Below are 23,857 nucleotides of genomic sequence, written 5' to 3'. Positions count from 1 at the left end.
TCATCTTACCTGTTGAAATCAAAATTGTGTTCAGATAAGCAAGATCCTGCTCGATTGCACAAAAGAAGAAGAAAACATCGATTGGTCGTTGATTGAGAATTGCTGGAAAAAGTATCAAGTATGATTCCTGATTCTATTCCCAAAATATTTTTAAACGTAATTATATTTACCTATCATTTCATATGACTTTGAACCTAATCATCCCTTAGGCAGCTATCTTAAATTCTGGGAATAAATGTTTTTCGCATTTTAGGTGGATCTCCTGGATATTGCCGTGAATGGCCTGATACCTGTCCAGGATTACAGCCGAATTTTGGAGCGCAGGACAGCAATTTCCGTTTTTGGCAATATCCATACCATGTTTTACGTTGATAAAGCAGATGACTTCAGGAAGACGTTAGAAGCTTGTCAGCAAAAGAAGGTAGTACTTATCATCCAGTATTAGTTGCATTGGATATATTGAACTTTCTTCTTCCACCATCGCACGTTTATCATAGAATTCTGCCGCACAGTACGAGTCCCCTCCACATGAATAAACTTATATTCCATGCCCGAGATATCCACCGCAGTTGCGGAGTTCGTGATTCCGGGTAATTTGCTCATCTAAAGCAGGGGTGTCAAATTCAACTGGTGTTGCGGGTCAAATTCTAACCTTCATAGCACTCGCGGGCTGGACCAGTAAAATGATTCCAAAGATTGCTTCAATATCAATGCCCTCGTTTTACACAAAAAATAAATTGCTAAACAGAGGCTTTATCGACGATATACATTAGCATATTGCAATGATTGCTTTTTTTAAATCGTAATCTCGGAATTTAGTGTCAATTAGGGTTACCACATTTTGGGAATCTGAAAAGGACACCTTTAAAAAACTTACAATACCAGAGTAAAATCCAGAAAAAAATGGTTAATTTAATCCATGTTTGTAGTTAGTTAAATAAAAAAGGACACCTTTCTGGCTCAACTCTCGAAAGACCTGCCGGAACGTTACTTCAGTACTTATTTCCAGTTGAATTTTCACATACATTTTACCATAATTTTCAAAAAAGAGGACAAATTCTCAAAAAGAGGTCATTTGAGCGTGCTCCTTAGGGGTGTTGAAAAAAATTTTTTTTTTCAAATTTTATCGGCTTGGTTTTCAAATTGTCAGGTTACCTAAAAAAATGTTGCACGCCAAATTTGACTCAATTCCAACCAGTAGAAGCCGAGGTCACTCAAATTGAAATTTCGGTCATTTTTGAAGTAATAGTATTTGCGGTGACCGATTTCGTCATACCGACATGACCCAAAATCGTTTTTCAGGTGCGCCTGAAGTGGCAGGAATGTCTTTTCCACTTGTTTTGATCTTGACAAGGTCCTAGGGTGGGGTTTGAATGACGACATCGGATTACCTGAAAATTGGTCCACTTTATTGAAATAGACAAGTTAAAACGATGGTGCGATAATTTTCAAATATAGTACTTAACAAACTAAAATTAACGACCACGAAAAGAAAATGAACTGACAAGAAGGTAAAATACAGGTAAATGTATTTCTCAAGTGATAATCCTATCTAGAAGTATTTTTTGTCAGGTAAATTTAAATTTGATGAAATCCATCCCAGTTATGCATGGCATACTCTCTGCCTTGATTCAAAGTTTTTACCGATTGCAAAGTCGCCATTACCAAAACCTCATCCACAGAGACATCAATTGCATTCCTCAGCAGCTCAGTGTTCGGATATTTCTCTACTGTTTGACATTGACTGATCCAGGGCGTTGAAAATGGTACCGATTGTAATTCAGAACGGGCTATGCCACTGAATAGTATTTATGAGTTGAAAAACATTTCTGATACTTCACATATGCGAGATTCATGGTAACCAAATGGTAATCAAGTGAGCTTATTAAGCACATTAGTAATTTTCTGGTCTTTTAATGTCACCAGGACCCCCTTGTCATAGAGTTATAAAAAGCATTGGTGTTTTACCACGATATATGGACTCAATTAGATAACAGTAACCGAATATGGAGGAGGATGGCATGAATAGTGGACGATAACTTTTGATAGGAAGAAGATCTGTCACGGTGCCTATAAGTTGATAGTACTGTAGGAGTGGTGCAGATCAAATAATAAAATATCATATAATATCAAATTGTATCGTGAGGAAATTTACATTGGACCGACCAACAATATAGATCACTTGAAAAATATATTTACTTGGATTTTAGCTGCTCCTTAGTTCATTTTCTTTTCGTGGTTGTTAATTTCGGTGTGTAAAGTAGGCCTACTCATTTGAAAATTATCTCACCATCGTTTTGACATGTCTATTGGAACGAAGTGGACCAATTTCCAGGTAGTCCGTGTCGTATATTTGTTTCGTTTACTGGCGATGTCTTAATCCAAAAGCCACCCTAGGCTTGTATCAAGATGAAAACAAGTGAAAAAGACATCCCTGCCACGGGGCGTACCTGGAACACTATTTTTGATCATGTCTGTGTGACAAAATTGGTCACCGTAAATACTAATATTTCAATTTCAATTTAACCGACCTCAGCTTCCACTGGTTGGAGTTGAGTCAATTTTGGTGTGCAACGCTGTTTTAGACAATTTGCCAAGTAAGGCGATGATATTTGAAAAAAAAATTAACACACCTACAGTTGCCAGATCACTTTAAAAAAGTTAAAAAAGAAAAGAGGATCTATGGTTACAATAGTGTCCATATGGCAGTGACTTGTTGCTGATGGTGACTACAGTGTAACCTCTACACCACGGTCGGATGGTTATAATGTGGCCTATGAACATGCTCAACATTTTCTGACTTGAGAGAATGTAAGTGTTTCCGACTAAATATCTCAACATGTATTACAAATGTGTCGGATAATACGGCCATTTTTTTCAGAATCGCCTAGCGGGTCAGACTAAACTGTCCAAACTGGTGATCCAAAGTATATTGTAATACATGATGGCCCCTGGTGAAATGGTCAACAATAGTGGTAAGCATCATTGTAATACACAGTATTATTAGTCATAATTTCTCACTGCAGATCGAATATATCCGATGCATATTCAACTTTGGATCTGGTGCTTCACCCGATGACATTTCGTCTCTCGTCAACAACTCTAACTTGAAGAAAGTAACATTGATATATCGGGGTGAAAATGATATGTTGAAAGGAGCAGAATTGCAGAAAGTCCAGAAGATTGTAAATGATCTCGATACTGAGTTTGAAGTTTTATACTGTGAGTCATTGTTTGGTTGCATCGTATCTTAGATCCGTTTTATTAGGTATATTAAATAAGCGCGATCACTTTGAATGAAATGGTCAATTCAGGTCCAATTCGGTACTAACGCTAGAAATCATGGGGCTTTAGCTTCATGCATGACATTGTGTCGTTATCAGGGTTATGAGATAACGCACGGTATTCATGAATTTTACTTTCATTCGATATCCCATACTTAATACGAATAATTGTAGTAGGGAATTCAGGCATGATCTCTCACACGTTGCTGATTGTGAGCTTGCATATCAATTTCAAAGCAAGGCATCGTTAAAGTGCGTCAAAATCTACTTTACTTGACAATGTCAAGTATGCAAAAATTTGTATTCACCATATAAAAATCGTTGACGTAGAGGCAGTCTACGAACAAAACTACTTGAGTAAGCGAAACAAGTATATAATAATAAGTACTACAGAAAAGCACAACTACTTTGCTGCTGATAATACCTTTACCTTTGAGGGATGTGATTAAGATTTATCGAGCTTGATAAGGGGACGATAAGTCAAAGAAACTTGTAAATCACTTCCATATACTTATATAACTATGGAACAAAATTTAATACTTCATCCAGATTATTTACGACATCAGGTGACCAAGCGAACTCCGATTGGTTTTGAGAGTTGCTAACACAAGTTCAGGAATGATTAGAGGTAGTCAAAGTAGTCGGAGTTAAGACTCATGGAGAACGATAAATAGCTCCGTAAGCTGCTGCCGATATACAAGTAGAAGTAGCAATTTCCAAGAAATGACAAATTGACTTGAGGTGGAAGTGGGAAATGTATTAGTCTGAAATGTAGTGAAATAAGTAGTTTCAAAAAGTAGATTTGGTCGAAGGGATGCATACTTTTAGCAGTTTATAGGAGATATCTACTTTCGAAATTGCAAGATATGTCTTCGCGGCTTATGCATAATGACTAATGACAGTGCAAGTGAGTGGAATCTTTGAAAATATGTTAATGCAGTCACCGTGATACATGGGTTATTAAAGGCGGCTCCCATAAGAATTTCACTGAAAACGACGACGAATACACAGCTAGGAACAACTTGATACTTTCAAAATCAATATTGTGTAATAAGTAAGTAGTTTTGACCAAAAACTGTGACAAGAAGTAGAAACAAAAGTAGTCTAAAATGACAACCCCTTGTTTAAGCGATGCAACTAGACAGCACTACTTGAGTAGTCTGATAAAGTAGAGCTACTCCGTTACTGACCATCTCTCTGCAGGATTCGTGGTTTTATGTCATACAGCATTCCACTTTTTATATTGGCGTTGATACGAGTCATTTCATCATTCATGTGCATTGTGCATTCTTTTTGGTAGAACTGAATTATAATCAACAACATTGCATTAATTCCGTTTTTGAACGTAAACTATAACAAATAATTTCACGATTTTACGAATCCACTCTATGCATCTCTGTGGTATTGAGGTCGCGAGTCATTTCTTTTGCCTGGCTTTAGATCAGTGGCTCCCAACCTTTTTCGACTCAACACCCCATTTTCAAGCACCAAACCGATCATCGCCCCCAAATTTTGTAAACTGAAAAATGGGCATACAAACTGCCCTATCGTCCCCTTCGTTATTTTCGCCCCCAGTTGTACCCTTTGTCCATTTTCGCCCGCCTATCGCCCCCTTCGTCGTTTTGACCCCCCTAGACCGCCAAATCGCTCACGTTGGGAACCACTGCTTTGGATAATGGTTTATGATTCATTCAAAGATGGATTTTCATTCGTACTTTGACATAGAATATCACGTAACTTTCATTTTCATGCGATTTTTTGATCAAGTTTCAGCCATTACCGGATTGGACGTGGATATGGACGCGAGACAAAATAAAATATGGATTTGTACTTGGATTTGAATGTATCATCAGGAATAGGATTCGGATTTAAAATAGTAGATAAGAGCAAGTCTGTACGCAGGGTTGTAACCAAGTCACAAGGCTCCGAGTCACAAGTCAATCTCACTTTTATATTTTTGACTCGAGTCAAGTCGAGTCATTTTCAATTCCCACCGAGTCAAGTCCGAGTCCAAGTCAGCGAACAGAGGATCGAGTCCGAGTCATGGTATTATGACTCGAGTCCGAGTCCAAGTCATTGTGTTGACTGCTCAGTTTCCAGGTTAAGTCTTCCTAAACCCACTTTTTTAACTCTGTTTGGTGATATTGAATGGTTCGCATTTATAATATATCAATTTTCTTCACTTTTAGCAGTTTCTGGTCTCATTTTCAAGCACCAGTACCAACAAACGAAATCCCAATAGTGTGTTGGCTTCGAAATTACAATGAAATGTCGGTCTTCGCTGTCTGAATCTCGAGTCAGTGACTTGCTTCGAGTCATGCGCAATGACTCGAGTCCAAGTCGAGTCAATACACAGATTGACTCGAGTCGAGTCGAGTCATTTCCGTATTTTGAGAAATTGAATCGAGTCGAGTCGAGTCATCCGAAAATCGTGACTCGAGTCTGACTCGAGTCGAGTCATGACTCGAGTCATTACAACCCTGTCTGTACGCTTACTTACCAAAACTAAGCCACTGTGTATTGTTGGTCACAATTCACTCATATTTTTGAATATTTCAAATCTCTTTGAGCCTGATGACTGTTTCAGATATTACCCAATAGGCTCAGCAACAGAGCGCAATTCATAGGATGCAGACATCTTTTGCTAACAAGCATTTTAAGCGATATAACTTATTTCCTATTTCAGTGTTCCGAGATACGGATGCATGGCAGGAACTCGACCGCAAGTTTTATGTTAGGTGAGTAGATGTTACGAAGTAGGACCGTTCTAAAATGAGAGTTGAGATTTGTCTTTTCATTACATCGTCGATCCATTCTCATAAACATTCAGTTTCAAACAACAGCTTAGAAATATTGAGACGCAAACTGTGCATTAATTAAATTAATATACAATATTAACTGATGTGTCCAATAGTGCCATCATAACGTTGACACGCGGTGCATCACACGTAGCTTTATGGAAAAAAGACTTTGTTTATTCTGCAAGAATATAATAGCGTTGTCATGCATCATTTCAGATCGAGTCGCAACATATTTTTCACATCACTCCTAGTTTTGCTGAAAAAATGAAAGTTGTCAAATAGAAGTAGAAGTAGTTTGAACTAATAACTACTTAAGTAAGTAGTGTAAGTGGGCAAAACGCACTTTTATACTTTGAAAAAGTGGAGTTAGTTGGTTACTGACCACCTCTGTCAATATATACTAAAGTTGATCTTCAGCATTATTGCGTCACTTCGATTCATGATCACTTGCTGCATTTAGACCACACAGATTTCATTTTATTGGGAGAAATATTTGTTGTATTATGAAACTGAGATTTAATGCGTCCGGATGTTTAGCTGCTGGGGGTGAAATAAATATAGTTATTGGTCGTAATATGCTGTCACATAATTTTTAAAGAGACTATCGAAATAGTCATTGACTAAACTCGAACAGAAGTTGGAATGATCCCGTTCATTTTTTGCTCTGGTGCATGTAGCAATCGTGTAAATGAAGTTTTATAAGTACTGGAGTATGTGCATTTCAAATATTATTACTGGGACTGGTTGTCGAATACTTTTCTTAGGTAATAGCATGTGACAACTTACAAATTTTTCGTAAACTTCGTCTCGAATGTGCTCAATAGTTGTGCTGCAAATCGAGAAGATATCAGATTAATTTCCAGTCAGACTCGGTCATCTAGAAGATTTCCTGCTTTTGCAAAATTGATTAGTAATATAATTACAGTTTAATTTCCTTTCAACCTACAATAGAATTAGAATTGACGCTACACAGTTATATCCAACTTATGGTAGAATTATAATTATCGCGTTACTTTTTTCAAAATAGATCAAAACTGTAGTTATAGCTAAACATTTTTCCAAATTAGATTGTAATTAAAATTGAATCCGCAAAAACTAGGTCATTAAATCCAGTTCCGTTACTATCAAATCATGGATCATTCTCATGAGCATGACCATAGCAAATGTCTCTCCAACAAGCTTGGCTCGTTTCGCACTATACAATTCTCTCAGTAATATTTACAGGAAAACCAGAGTTAGGGTTTGAATTAAAATGTGGAAATATAAATTTTTCACCAATTAGATTAGAATCAGTGAAGAGAATCATTTCACAAAATAGATTCAAGTCAGATTACCGGCATTTGCTCTAATTAGTCTAATTAGACAATTAGAATTATCTAATTATCCAATTCTGACAGAAGTACGCTTATCGTCACCAATATTTTAGGCTTTCCATAAAACAAGCTGATGAACTACTTTTCGAGTGTCATTGATACTCGATATTGTTAACAGCACCGCAATTTCTCTAATCGAAATGTTAACTGTCAACAAAGTCCTCAACAAGTACACCGTCCCAGCCAATACCGCTCCCGCGATACGATGTGTTGTCTGCAGGTTTATTTTCATGATATTCGTGTACTGACTAAATATGTTACCGTATATTAGATTGTGTGCCGATGATACGTGATAATCGTCTCGCGAAAATTTAAATGCCGAATCGTCCTGTAGATTCAATCCCTGCGATTCATCCGACTCTGATCCCAGGTACTCTACAGCAAGTCGAATTCTATTTTGTGCATTGTTATGACATACCCGTGCGAACAGTTAATTTTCTGCTCATTATCCGAATAGTTTGCTGACGTAATTGATTAACTGGGATAGTGATTTATTCAGAGGTATTTGTTTTTCAGGGAGTGGAAGAAAAGGCAGTAGATGCAACATTTTTACTCGTGTACAAGAGCCAATCGTCATCAACAAAATGGAGACGTGCAGAGCAGAATTACTGCTATTCCTTTTAGAATTCAAACTGACTATTTCATGTTCAATCGATGAAATTTCACGAAACTATTTCTAATATGCATTTTACAATTAAGTAACCAAAACAGTTGCATAAAGCTTCACAAATCGACGAAAACAATGGTAATGCCATATATGTCACGTCGAACCTACATATTTCCGAAGAGTAATGTTTTACGGCACAAATTACTGGTTGAATGGTTTTGAATGCGAAGGTTGTTTGACTACAGTAGAGTTCAAGCCGTCATCCTGTTGAATTGTTTGCTATTATAAGGATTTACTCGCAAGTTGGGTTCGACTCGCGGGATAAAATAAATATATAACATCGTCCTACACCTATAAAATAATTGATTATAATTAAAATTACATAAAAATCATAAATATGGAAAAATGAAAAAAATTGTTATATTCTTAGATGTGCACTGTGTACTGTGTACTGTCTTTACGTTTTGTGTGATGGATAATGATCGAAATTAAATACTTCAAAAAACCCAAAAAAATATGAAATTAAAAATTTTGTTGAAAATGAATGTAGTGTAGTATATGAAATCCATTGTAATGTCAAATATGTATGATTCTCCATGCTCCATCATGATCTAGTGATCTTTCTCTGTATCTTTAGTACTGTTGACTTCAGGAGAGTGTTGAAAGGTATACTTACCGAGTTTAAAACTTTCATTAGCAAGATATTTCATGACCTTGATATTATTCTCTAGAATGACGGTCGCTGTACTTCGAGCCAACGCTTTTTCTGACTTCTATGACCAATGACCAAGTTTTCTGCTACCTTGGTGTTTATAAATGCTTCGAGAATAATATAATTGGCTCATTTCTCTTGATGACCTCGTTTACTTTTGATATGTGATTAATTGATTCTCAATGACTTAAATACACCATAGTTAACAGTAAAAGAGGCAAATTGTTAATCAATAACAATCGAAATTTCAGATAATCTTATGGATGTGATTCAATGTTCCCTTTTTACTGAGATAATATGATTTGCTACTTGACATTCTATAAATTACGCTTACCGTCCATTGTGACTAACTTGCAATTATACTGACATTATCCGCAACTCATTATAACTCAAGAGTATTGTCAATGACTGCTAATCAGTATCTGCATCTTAGACTTAGAGAGTAGTGGCTGAAATTTCCGTGATTTTATGTTGTATTGGGCTGCGTTTTCATGTTATGAAATGTATAGAATCGATTTGAAATAAATATTAATCAGTTATTTGAGCCTTGCATTTACTTTGGTTTATTTAACGCGAACAATTTGACAAAAGATTGTATAGCAATCTGGATATATGCCAGACAATTGCTTCGTGTGTCAGAACTTAATTCGAATGAGAGGTAGGTAGCTACTTGGTGAAGATGTGAGAATATGTATCGTCATTTGTCGTTAAATGTTGGAATGTTAATAGGCATGCGTCGTAGGGTGGAGTGAAAATGACTTTTTTTCAAATCCTAAAAAGGGGGTTTTCAAGTTCCGAAAAATGACTTGAAACTTCAATAAAAATTGGTTTTAGGGGACTGCCTCCATTTTCCAGCCGGTATTACCCAATGTCTGTGCGAGAGGGGGTGAAATTGCCCATCTCGACAACCACTAGTCATGGGGTCATGAAAGCTGCCAAAACATGTTTCTATCAGTCTTAAGAAGAAAGTGTTCCCTATTGTGAACACAAAACGAGTTATAGCCGAATCACGCTAGATTTTTGAAGTCGGTAAATGGCGGGAGTAACTACGTTACATGCTAGTGTGATTTACACATGAACAGCTAAATAAATCAAACTCGTTATGTAAAACAGAATTTGACTTCTTTTGAAGTGTCAAAAAAAATCGCCCTAGTAATGAATTAGAATCATATCTAGTACTTTGAAATTTCAACTTGACTTGACTTGACTCGGCTGACCTCCAAAAATCGAGTGACTTGACTTGACTCGAGTCAAAATGTGCAATGATTCGAGATGACTTGTGATTCGAAGTGCAGTGATAACGCTGTGATCACTCGCCCATGATATTTCACTATGTCTCGAATAAGAAACTACTTCTCGTTGTGATTACTCGAGAGTCGAGACTTCTATATAAGTGTAGGTAACACGTGTTAGAGATTACCTTTATTATGATTGAGACTCTATACGCTACTACTGCATCAACGTCGAATAAACCATTGTATTGAGCAAATATCTGGTACGAAGAACTTCACCCAAGGCAACAGCTTCTCGAGATAAGTATTGTATAGCCGAGCACCAAGACGATTGGTTAGCTGTACTTTTATACAGATCATCAGAGACAATAAGCTCTAATTGCTGCATGGGCCCTGAGAAAGTCGTTCGGGTATACAACTTCAATACTGAGACTGACGTTTTTGCTATCGACGACAAGGACATTCTTCACGGACGAACACGGTACACGTTTTTAATTGTCAATTTCTGTTGAAAACGATCATGACAGCTGACCCTATTGAATTGTGTATGTGTTAGTGATTTTTGAAGTGTTATTGTTGTTTTGTCGTAACATATTCGATATTTGTCATAGACAAGTGTTTACTAAAGTGTCTAAATGGCGAGTAAAACTATGCAACCAGCGGAGATGGTACTAGACTCTGAAATCGGTCACGCTAAAGATGTTAAGCACGAAGTAGCTTTACTCGGTATTGCCGATGAAAGAATTGGGCACGCTTTCACTATCAGCTTTGCTATAAACGAGCCTACGTATTTAGGCGAAGCAAAAATTAATCTAATTGCTAAAATTGGTCAAAATAACGCGGCCAATTTCTCCGGACAGCCGGGGCTATCAGCGCACATTGCGAAAAATTCGACTATCGTCGACCCGCAAGAATCAAATCGCCTTTCCGTTCAAAATTGTGTCGCGCCGTCAGTAAATGATAGCTCAGCTTTTCTGAGACAATATATGACTGACGCGCAAAGGCAAATGACTTTGGTTGTTGACAAAATGAAGCGCATTACATACTACATGTACTACATATTATATACTATCATACGGGAACTGTTGACCTTTGTCCAGCGTGCCGACGCTGGTTTTCCTGAGAGGAATAAATATGCGAGCGCAATACATTTGAATACCGCTCGCCGTACGACTAATCTATGATTTCCAACCAAAATATTACGCTAAGATATGGTCGAATGTGAATCAGGTCTTAGGTATCTTTTGCTTGAATTCGTTAATATGGGATTTATCTTGTGCACAGATCAAATTAACTTATCCCTCAATCGTTGAATTCGTTAAGCACTATATCTTATGGGATTACCATACGCTAAGAATGGAATTATGTCCCACATTTACTGAGAAAATATCACCGATTTATGCAATTACACGGCAACTCCCATTGTATATTGAATTGGGATGCGAGAAATCGGGGGCTGGCATTCGTTCGACCCGGGTGCGTGTAGAGGCGGGATGAAGAAGTTCAGAGCATAACGCTTCCTGGTCCGAATAAACCTGCAGATTGAACGGACCGGGGCTAAGGCGGGCCTCTTTGCGATCATTCCTGTGTCTATACGATAGAACCTTTGACCAGTACCGCAGTCTCGTGTCGGATTTATATCCATTGAATGTAATGTCGAGCGGCATCCTTTATGCCTACAACGCATTTTTATCAACCTTCATAGCTTAATGGCCTCCGCTAAGTTAAGGTGTTATCGGTGACTTTAAATATTATTAACATTACGGCCGTGATGTTCTTATCTCAGCTCTAGACCTATTATAAAATTCGCTATTTAATATGTCATATCTTGTTCAGTCGAATAATAACTGAACAGCGTACATTGGTTTGGATTCATAGATAACGGACCGTGAATATTACGAAATACTCTAGTTCGGAAATTTATTTTTGATGCGTTAACGGAAACCTTATCACAAAACGCTATGTGGTTTTCAGCTTTCGATTATATCGCCACGTGCACGTGCATGTTCCGCTGATTCTAACACAACGGTTTCTTAAATTTCGTAACGCTTTAGCAAGGAAGTGTAATTTTGCAATACAAATTTCTTGTTCAGCATATAATCGCCTGAAATCATCATTCGGTTCCACCATTATTATCTAACCGAAATTATGCTAATTTGCCCGAATATTGTACTTTTACCGATCGTCCATAATGACGCATCTTTCATTCAAAGAACCCATTCGTAACTCCACATTGAGTAATGGTAGTCTGACGGCATTTCAAAAAGGGATTTCATAGGCCTTTCAGCTTTCATATATTTACAGACACATAACAGCCCTCTCACTCCTCTGTATATGATAACATCATGCCATGATCAATGTGAGTTTGACTGATATTGTAATTACTCACTTACATTTCTAATAAATCCTTCATTTGTTTTCGATTACGCGCCAGACCTTGTGCACAGAGCATCTATTCCGCCACTCCTAAACGCTATCTGGTTTGCTTGTTGGCCTGACGTAATAGGGCATGACTCCCTGTTTGAATTTTTTTTCTACAATTTGCTCCACATGTTACACATCAATGTATAAGCGTGCAAGATTGAAATATGACACGCCTTCGGGACTATTTGTAATTACCGAGGCCGTGCTTTGTAGCCAGAGGTGGTCAGTAACGAGTACTTCTACTTTTTTCGATTTACTCGAATCGTTTTCCTCTACTTCTGATACTTACTCACGTACATCTGATTTTCGCTACTTCTATTTCATAATACTTTGTGATCTACTTACTTACTTTTCGCTATTTTCAGTTTGTCAAGTAGAAGTAGTTTAATCCTTCAATCAGGAAGATAGCCTGAGAAATTCCGGGGATGTTTTCACGAAGTATCAACACTTAATTTTCATACAAGTTGAGTAAAGCACCGCGTTGTCGCACTTCGCCCCGCTCGTCATAACGTTTGAAACGGATGTTTCGCAATCTAGCATTTACTTATCATATTGTAATCTAGCAGTCCATGTCGTGTTCTAATCTGGAAAAGTGGACTTTGATTTTTTTTAGTTTTAGAGATGTTTTAGCATACCAACCTTCGAAACTTTCCGGACTAAAAACGCTTTTAGAAGTAGCATTTAATATTTCATTTTCAATCCCCAGTATCATATACTTTGAGTTCTAATTAACATCAGTTCTTTTGTCTGGATAACATACATGTTGAAGTAGTAAAGCAAGTGTAGTAATGCCTTTAATTTCCGGAAATAAAGCTACACAATATGGCATTTTTACGGTCCACTATATTTTTTTATTAACGTTTACGGATCGCACAAAGTGTTTAAAGCGTATCCAATACAGCTTCTCCGTATTGCTCTTCGACTAAAACCGCAGGCCTTATAATATGGGGGATAATGTCATACCATGATGTTTTCTAAAACGTGCTGTTCGAGTAAACATAGGATTAGTATCGCATTTACATATCAATACTATGATTTCAATCCCATGATGCTGACGAATGCCTGTGCTGTCAAAAATTGGATACCTCCTGGTATGCATCAATATGAATCAAGCTCGGTACCTTCCACATAGCTCGATTTACACGTTTTGAGAATCCATGTGAGCGAATTACGATCGTTTTCACAACTACTTATTTACTTGAGTAGATTTAAAGTCAGTCAATTCTACTTCTACTTCAAGTAGTTTTAAGTTGCTTATGGAAGAAGTACTTCTACTCGTACTTGGGTTGATTTTTTTCGTCGCTACTTCTACTTCTACTGAGTAACTTTCTTGACTACTTTTACCACCTCTGTTTGTAGCATGATTTAGCTTTGCTATCTGTTTTTTAATAATAATTTCATTATTCAGCTATATTTCATTCATAACTTACTAACGCTACCCTACTTTTATATTTCACGGCATCGCGTGCGTACATGTAGCATTACTGAGCGTTATCCCGTACTTCAACCACATGTTGCAATTGCTGAGATAATTACTCCGCATAAAGACGACTATCAGAAAAACGTGTATTTCCACATTGTTAAGCCCTTGAAACGCCCATTAAATTTCAGTTTCGATATAAATTTCAATAAACAACCATTGAGTGAGCAGGCTTATAATGTATCTTTCAAGTTTGTAACATATTTACGTACTTTAACAGTCTTATAATGACTCGATTAACAATTAATATCAATTCTGTACAACGCCATAACGCGTTGTTTTATCATTTCTATCGAGTTGATTGACTTATTGTGATGAGTTGTTTGGAATTCACGTTACAAAACTCAGCAGTACCTATCAATCGCACATCCGCTGTCAAGATTACGCAAATCATTACCCCGGCTGCACCGAGAATTTATTACTTGGATCGCAATTTAACAGACATGTTTTGACTTACATTAGGAGTTCGCTAGTTACCAGACTTCCTGTCCATATTGCATTTTCTTTCGCCACGTGCAAAATATTTTTCGCGCGTCTGCTCCCTACATTTTTTTTCCGCAGTCGCCAGTGATTGACCCCTTGCTTGCAACGCTGTATGGGAACAGCGTGCCTTATTGTTTTTAAAATTGTTTCTGATATTGCTAACACCGTACTACTTAGGTACGCCTTCTCAGACTGGTTGCTTAGGGTTAGAATTTGTATTTTATTTCATGCTTGGATTCATTATTTTGTGCTAGTTATAATCGTGCTAGTATATTCCCTTTCTGCGTCATGCTGTCGTGAGGTTTTTACAGAATTGACGAAAATATACGTGTCCGTCGTCCACACTTCCGCGTTCCGGCGTACGCTTCTACTCATGTGTGCAAATTCATCGAAACGATTTCGATCAGCTCAAAAACAACGATCTGGCAATAATATACTTCGGGACGATTCTGACACCAAGTGCCGTCTCACATCAACAGTCGCACAGCAACAGTTCGCCGCTATTCCACCGGTGTAACTGTACCAATATACCGCGAACGATCGATTTAACCGACCGACGATATCCCAATTTTGCGATCATTGGAAGACTCGACAGCGCCAACACGCGTACGTAGCCACGTCGAATCTGCAACCCCGCACAGCGTCTAAGTGAGCTCTATATACGCTGAAGTCTGTGTCAATCAGACAAAGGATGAATCGCAGACGAAAATTACGCAGTTCTTACAAACCGAGACGATGCCAGACCCCACAGGAAACCTGCATGTGCACGACAGTGCAGGCACACTGGAATTGAGTAACAAGTTGTACGCCGGAAACATCGAGATATGTTGATATCTCTATGGTACATTATCGATCGAGATTTTGTACGAATTTCACTGACCAGGAACACACTGGTGCATATGGGCCACGGCCCGAAACTGAAGTTTACGCGGACTTGAGTATGTTGGTTACTCTAAGTCACAATATCGACCGAGATATTGCAATGTTTGAACTGGCCACTATTGTATATATACCGGTCACACACTGAAGTTAATTTTGCCTTCACGTGAACAGCGGCGGTACCACTCATGATGATTTGGGCTGTCACGTGGATGAATTTGTATTTGTTTATGCTTACTTTTTGCTTAGGATTAAATTGTTTTGTGTTATTCCATTTCGGGTAACTTGTATATTAGAAATGCAGTATAAAACCTTACTCTTGCAACTTCTCATACTTAAGCTGAAACTGTACAGGCCTAATTCATTGTAGTTGTTGACAACATTTCATGTAATTACTAAATGGTCGTTGAAATTAAGTCCTTACTCGTAGTTGTGACTAACCGATTTTTTTTTAATGGGGACGGGGTGACCTTTCTGTACCAAAACTTGTATTCGACATAGTAAATCGATTTTGTCATTCATGGTCGTATAATCTAATTGGCTTTTCCCTTAATTATTCCTAATTAATTCCCTTTTCAAGTAGAGATAATGCAGTGATAACGCTGTGATCACTCGCCCATGATATTTCACTATGTCTCGAATAAGAAACTACTTCTCGTTGTGATTACTCGAGAGTCGAGACTTCTATATAAGTGTAGGTAACACGTGTTAGAGATTACCTTTATTATGATTGAGACTCTATACGCTACTACTGCATCAACGTCGAATAAACCATTGTATTGAGCAAATATCTGGTACGAAGAACTTCACCCAAGGCAACAGCTTCTCGAGATAAGTATTGTATAGCCGAGCACCAAGACGATTGGTTAGCTGTACTTTTATACAGATCATCAGAGACAATAAGCTCTAATTGCTGCAGAAGGCAGTGACTAAATCCCAACACTTCCACGAACATTAGCAGTCTTCACTAAGGGTTTTTGCATATGACATGCAATCAGAGTTCAAAAAACTAGTATTGAGTGACCATAGATGTCTAATTGACTTCAATAGCTGTTGTAAATAAATTCATGAAATACTCTTTTTGATCTCAATGCTTTAAACTTGAAGTTTACATCAATCAATCAGGTTTATTAATATTTTCATCGTTTCAAAACATCACAAGACTGCGATACAATGCGAAGATAGAAAGGTGTCGAAACAACTTGAAGCAGCCATTAAGATCAGTCACCAACCTTAGCCTAGGCGAAATAAATAAGAGGCATGGACACTGACTGAAAAGTAATGCAGAGAATATAAGACGCAAGCGACAAAATGAGGTGGCATGTGGCGAAGGGCGAGGTCGATGTTAGGTCGTGGTCCGGTAATCCCGAAGACTGGCTAGTATTGATTTAGGAGAAATTGCTTGTATTTCGACTTGAATGCGGACATGCTCGACGACTGTCGGATAGCTGGTGTTAAACACAATTGATTCCTTGTAGCGGTGGATAAATACGCGATTAAGGTATAATATATAATTGTATATATTCTGTAACCTTGCCCGCCAAGTGCCTAATTTTCCCATATGCAGCTCACTGACCGGACAAGTTGCCCGCCCCTGGCATAGGGCAAAGTGCAAAACGAGATATACAGTGGTTACTAGGCAAGCGGTCTCCTCGGCTTCCAAGGACGTCATGCATCGATGGCTCCTAACTATTCTAGCAGTATAGTTTTTTTAAATGCTTATATTACGAACCCTATTCGAGTGTGCGCTTTATCGACTAATCCGATGATAACGACATGTACAGGAGAATAAAATTAGGAGAGATGACAAACCAAATATGTTATGAAGGAAATGTAATATCGAACTGCATGATGTTATCGATTTAACTCCTTTCATTCTTCCGCGTGGTGGAGCTAATGTCTCACGTGCATGAATGGCTCTGAGTCAAAACATGGAGTGAAATCAGCTGATTGAGTTTACTAATATCAGTTTTAATTCGATCGGACGTTTGAGATATAGCTAATATGTTTCAGAGTACAGGCTGATTCACTTATATTACTCGGTAAAGCGTTTATTGATTGTAGACCAGTGCTTTATTGGCATACCGTTTCGCGCTTCTACTATGCTCACATACAATAGTACAGTCTTGGTATATCGATAGGAATAGAGGTTACCAACTCGAAATTGTGATGGCCTCTGGCTGCATCTGTTTGTTACGAAAGGTTTGGTGTGATGTGAAATCTTTGGAAATGGTAACATGGCTTGATAGTCAATACCGGTAACCCCGGACTCTGAAAATCGCTCTCGCCAAGGAAGAAGTGTTTATGCCCAAAAATGGAATCCTGATACGTTTAGAGTAATATGTTTGGTGTGCCAAGACAGTTCTCAGCGTCTTGCTTCACACCTGTGTGTATTCAGTAGACTCTTTAGTCCGTACGAGACACCGATAACATATTGGCTTACAGCTTCTATCAAACATGATTTGCGAGTTTCCATGGAGTATCGATCGTTCGTTCCTGCCTCACTTGAGAATGCAATTACTGAATGTAAAATGATGCTGCAAGTCTGATTAAGCTGAACCTTAAGCCATGATCAAGCCAGCTTACTGGATTGTTTGTGACTGCTGTATATAGGTAGGCTAATTCTATGTGAAATGAACCAAAAAGAAATTCGGTCTCCATCAAGTTGCAGATTTTGCTGAAATTCGACTCATCACCTTGTAAAATGCTATAGCTGAGCTACCGGTATCCATTTTGAATGAAGTTTTCAAGTTATCGCGTGATGAAAACAAGCTTTCTGCTCATTTAACCGTGAAATCCAAGTGCTGTTTTTATGGAGATCTGAACTTTTTTCTCTATAAATGAGCTAATTATACCTGAGAATGTTGGCATGTTGTATAAATTGGTGAATTCACCAAGCTAGTGAGAAAATATTCATCTTTGGTGCCCTGCCAAGAATGTAGCTGAAGGTGAAGCCCATGGAAATCGCTGCGTGTAAAAATATTTCATAACTCTCCCTATCATTTCTGTTTGCCTGAATATTTTGGTAAATAGTGCCGTATAATACCTGCTGCATAGAATCTTTAGGAAAGGAATTTTTATGTAATATTTACTTACGAACTTGGACTACAGGGAATATTTCAGATTATAAAAATGTTGTGATTTAGCTGAAAATTATGCTCCATATTCTAGTTACAGAATTTTGGCATCTAACTCATTACTTAAGTACATGCTCCATGTTGCAACAGAATTCATGTGACAACCTTCACAAAACTTTTGAAGTAGGCCTACGATATAGACAGAAAGAAGAGGGAGACATCAGGGGCTGTGTACCTGAAATTATTACCTCAACTCTTGCATGATAAAATCAATCAACTTATGTAACATAACAACAAGAACAACTATTTATTGCCAAAGTATCTCATTTACAGACAATTTCAAATCAGCTTGAAAAACTTTCATTTCAAGGTTAAATAAGCAGAAAAAGCTTTTTTTAATGGGATAACCTGATAACGCTCATGTTGGCATACCGGTAATTCCGTTAAAATAAATTGCTTTTTAATCATATCAACTCATACTTCATAATGTCTTGATCCAAATATTTGCAAAATCTGAAACTTTATTGATACCCAATCTAATTTTTGTTTGATCTGAAATTGAATTACAGATTGGAGTCGGAAGTATCTATGTATGAAGTTGATTTAGACTAGGTCTATTAGTCTACCAATTACATATTATTAGGCAAAACATGTCAGTCATATTTCTCTCCCAAACCAGCTTTCATATAACAAGCTGCTTCCAACTTTTATGTAGACAGAATAGCGCTTAAAATATTCCAAGTTTGTGTCACGCTTGATGGATATTGAAAGGGGTAGGCTATTAAGACTGATATTGACCCCTGACTCCATTTGTTTGTTGAAAATTTTCCCTCCAATATCAAGAGTTTCTTGTATTCTGTTATTAAAAGCCATCATCCGCTCTTAACTACTTTAATACCGGTACACTGTTTTATGACCGTACTGTAACAGGGAATATATAAAACTACGGTACCGGTAATTAAACTTCATCGTTGAGTGAGCACAAAATGGTTTCAGTGCATGAATATTGAAAAAAACATGTTTTCTACCCTCAGTGTTAGATACCAGATTCACTCCTAAAATGACATGAAAATCTGAGACCTAGTGGGTCACTGTGTTGTTGACTTGAAATGGAATTACCGATGGACGATGATGCTGGAGGCAAAATCATGCAGGAAAAAGGTTTGCTCGTAATTACTAGACTTACATGAGTGAAGACATAGTGCATGAGTGATTCTATTCTGAATTAGGCTTCACGTCGAGTATTTGATATATGATATATGTGATTATAATCACTCATGATGATGATATAAGTATATGGGAGACCCAAAAGCTTGAGTATGTAGCCTACTTTTCATGCAACTACGAAACATAAGGCCGGCTCTTCACCACATAATGATGATTTGGTATTTTTCGAAAATACTTCATTTGGCTTTGCGATCACAGCTACACAGAAATGTCATTGACGCTAACGTGCATAGCTTTGTACAATATTTTTCGTATGTTGGGATACAACTAATCGAGGTTTCAGAAAGTTGATGTACAATTATAACTTTTCGATAGAAATGGGCGTAAAGTTTCATTAGTCCAAAAAATCGCCTATCACTGATCGACTCGAATCATTACGGTACGGTACTTGATTCAGATTTGAGTACCGGTGCGCAAATCATTGTACAACAAATTATTTTCTGAAATGCGCAACTGAAACTCTTCACTTTCCGAAATCCGCAACTAGAACCAGAATTACTAAATAATCAGTGGTTAGTTGATCACCCACTAACTGGATGATAGTTTGCACAAGTCTGTCTGTCAACATATGTGTGACTTCATGACTACCGCTGTAGGGCAACAACCTGGAAGGGAATGAGATTCGGGTTGATCAATCTGTGAGCAGACAAGGAAATGAAGGGATGAGAAAGATGGCAAGAGGGATTTTATCTCGGCAGGAAAGGTCTCTTATGACCAGGTATGTAAGGTCTATTATTCAGCAAAAACATCGTCAGTATCGTGGAGCTGACCTACTCTAGACCACCGGTCGGTCAGACTTGAAAAACTAGAAATTTTTTGACTTTTCCAATTTAGATTAGAATTAGATGACTGGCATTTCGATCTAATTTAGTGAAATTAGACGACTAGAATTATCGAGTTGTCCAAGTCTGCGGTCGGCAACCTCTTTAGAGGTGACCCCAATTGAAACAATAAAACCAGCCTTTACATGCATATTGTTTTCCAATATGCAAAACATGTTTAGGTATTGCTGAAGCATCAGTTGTTGAAAAATGTTGTCGTACAAAAATATTAAAAAATTATTGTTTTCAAGGGTCACTTCGCTCCAAAAATGAAGTGATATCAAATTAAAGATAATATCTGATATCAAATTAAAGATAATATCATGAATTTTTTTTGGTTTTAATAGCTATTTTCTTCAGAAAACTGCTGTATTGGAACTGCAAAGTCATGAATTTTTAGTAACGCCATGTTCCACTCTAGTTGCCTCTATGCTGTGCAAAGCTATTCATTTGCGTCTGGAACAACTATAGTGCAGTATCATGTAGTTGCTGAATCATGGGTGAATGGTGCAAAATAGGCCATGTCCATCTCTTCCGCCAGACCACTACGACAGGCTGTGCAGTAGGGCTGTTCAAAAAAACTTTTTTTGAATCGATGCACACGAAATTTGAATTCATTCCAACCGGTAAGGGCGTAATTCGTACAGTGTGAAAACTTAAAATTTACCTAAAAATGCCATAAAAAATAATTTTCAAATTTTTCTGTCAACCTCGGGAAATTGTTGCGCTGTCTTCAAAAACGATCCAAAACAAATTTGACTCGATTCCAACTAGTAGAAGCAGAGTTATTTGAGTTTTTCGTTGATAATTCTTGGATTATCCAACGATCAAGGATAATCCCAGAATTATCAAAGAAAAACTCAAATGTCCCCACTTTTACTGGTTGGAATTGAGTCAAATTTGTTTTGGATCGTTTTTGAAGACAGCGCAGCAATTTCTTGGGGTTGACCAAAAATTAGAATTTTTTTTTTGCATTTTTGGGTATATTCAAACTGTACAAAGTCCGCGCTTACCGGTTGGAATGAATTCCAATTTCGTGTGCATCGTTTTTTAAGTCAAACTAATGATTTAATGATGTAGCCATCAAGATTCAGAAATTTTTTTTTTTTTCGAACAACCCTACTGTTCTACTCTGTTCTGTTCGATTAGGGTAGTTGTCTCTTGTACATGCCACAGAAAGCTGATCAATAAACTAGAAAACAATTATTGCCTAATTGTGCACATTCATTGAAATGTGGGATATCCAAAAGAGCAAGAGATGATGCAGAATCACAGATCAGTCCAGTAGAGGTAGGCTGTGATGCAGGAAGCATAGTTTCACTGCATGCTCACCCAGTTCAACTTGTCCTGCAAGGGCAATCTGTCACGCAGCCCCCTTTGTGTCGTCGATTTCCTGAGACTGAGAACTCGGAGCGATGTTCCGAACATTGGCCTCGATCATCGGCTAGGTCGATATCGGTCCACCTCTACTACTTGCTGTAACTAAAGTGAACGTAGAACAAGACCATAAAACTATTAGGCGATTTCCACTATTGAATTGAAACAGTGATGGATATGTTGGGTCATGGCGATGCCAAATACCAAAAATATCAAATAAATAAATATCAGAAATTTGAATTCAATGCGAAACTTGATGGTTTCTTTTTGATATCAAGTGTGTTGTAGGATGATAAGATCTCAGATGCATGAACATTATTTTCCTGCTTGTATTCATATGTTTCAAATTCAATACGTTGCTGTCACATTTATGACATCTTCTATTCAGATCGCCATTGGCATGTCCCGAAGCGATGTGCTCTCGTCCGATTCATGACCTCACCTTCGACAAAGTTTCAAATTGTATCGACTCGCTGAATGGTAAGGAAAATGCAAATGCAATCAGAATGCTGGCAATCCCAACGGAGAATTTGATGTCGTGTATGGTTTTGACTAGGCTTATTTTTAACCTAAAAATGAACGATTTTGACGTAAAAATCAATATTTTGACATTTTTTACCGATTTAAAAAAAATAATGTATACAAATGAGGTGTTTTCCCACATAACGCTATAATTGTCTTCATTTCCGGTTGGAACTGTCTTTCCTTACGAAGTAGTATGGCCTGAAAAAAACTTTTTTGCATCGATAACTGAAAATTTTTCCAACTTTATTTTAACAAAATCTGGTCCTATGAAGAATGGCAGAAGTTACACCACGGATTATGGTAGAAATAATTAAAATGTTTAGTGGCACAACACTTCTTGATATAAGAACCTTGCAATGTCCACGCAGTGTAGCTTCAGTTGGGATATTGCGGTACGTTGAGCACCATGTTGACCTATTTGTTTCATTTGAATGTTTACGATTCACAATAAGCAGACCATGGACCGTCTACAACTGCAGGCCTATAAAGTAGGCTACAAGCGGTGAAATGTCAAATGACAAGTTCACAGACACTGCAAAATATACAAAATGAGCGAAACGCAGGTTGCAAAAAAGTTATTACTTTGTAAACAATTTAGACAATTTTTGGCCTAACGCTACAATTTTGACATAATTTTGACTTCTCCAAGTTTAAATATTTTGAAAAAGTGTCAATTTTTTCGAGTAGAGTTATTTGAAAAAATTACTCGAGTCAAGTCGAGTCACCGGTAAATCGAGTCATAGCAACCCAGCGTGAAGCTAGGTAGCCACCTCCGATTAACACTTGTAGAAAAGTGCGATGCCGACTACATGACCACCTGTGATTTTTCTGTGTAGAAACGCAAGCCCCTGAAGGCCTCAACGCGACAGAATGGAAGAAACGTGTGAAGATTGAAAATGCAAATCGGGCCAAACTGAAAAATGCAGGCGTACAACTCGATTATGTGCTGACAATCTTACTAGAAGTGTCAAAAGCTGAAGGTATGTCATAACCACAACTATTAGCATACTTTCTCATCAAGCTAACTTGCAGCAGGGGTTTCTAACCGGGGTTCACACGATAACTGGGTTTTCTCAGCCAGATTGAGACAACTAGATCATTTTCAAATTCAAATTAGATTGGAATTATAATGATAGCTAAAAGCTACAGTTTTTTTTTGTACAAATTGTACTACATTTAGAATTATAATTAGACTGTTTTTTTCAAATTAGATCAGAATCACAGTTAAAGCTACACAATTCTTCAAAATTAGATTCAAATATTTAATTTATTAGGTCAAATTGAAAAAAAAAATCAAATTGTTACTGTCAACCCCATGATATTGTTGAGCTGTCTTCAAAAGCGATGCAAAACAAATTTCAGTCAATTCCAACTAGTAGAAGAGGAGTTATTGCAGTCGGAAATTTGGATATGAATAATTGTTGTCGTATTCACGGTGGGCAGGTTATTAATTTTTTCATATCCTAATTTTTCGACTGCAATAACTCCGCTTCCATTGGTTCGAATTGACCAAATTTGTTTGGCAGCGTTTCTGTCGAAAAACTATAAATTTCAT

General features: G+C 37.5%; 1 protein-coding gene and 1 long non-coding RNA gene across 2 annotated transcripts in view; both read left to right on the top strand.

Moving 5' to 3' along the window:
• LOC145456144 (uncharacterized) overlaps positions 1–23,857 on the top strand; it is a 93,592-nt gene that overhangs the window by 26,106 nt on the left and 43,629 nt on the right. The gene's annotated exons all lie outside the window — the stretch shown is intronic.
• Positions 10,064–16,063, top strand: LOC145439742 (uncharacterized). Its single transcript, XR_013915336.1, has 2 exons — positions 10,064–10,490; positions 14,708–16,063. It is a non-coding gene; the product is annotated as an uncharacterized LOC145439742 (long non-coding RNA).

This window comes from Botryllus schlosseri, chromosome 1 (assembly GCF_051294905.1).
Source record: "Botryllus schlosseri isolate E-star chromosome 1, Bs_hap1, whole genome shotgun sequence".
NCBI lineage: Eukaryota > Metazoa > Chordata > Ascidiacea > Stolidobranchia > Styelidae > Botryllus > Botryllus schlosseri.
The sequence above is the reverse complement of the archived record's forward strand: the minus strand, read 5'-3'. Positions and strand labels throughout refer to the sequence as shown.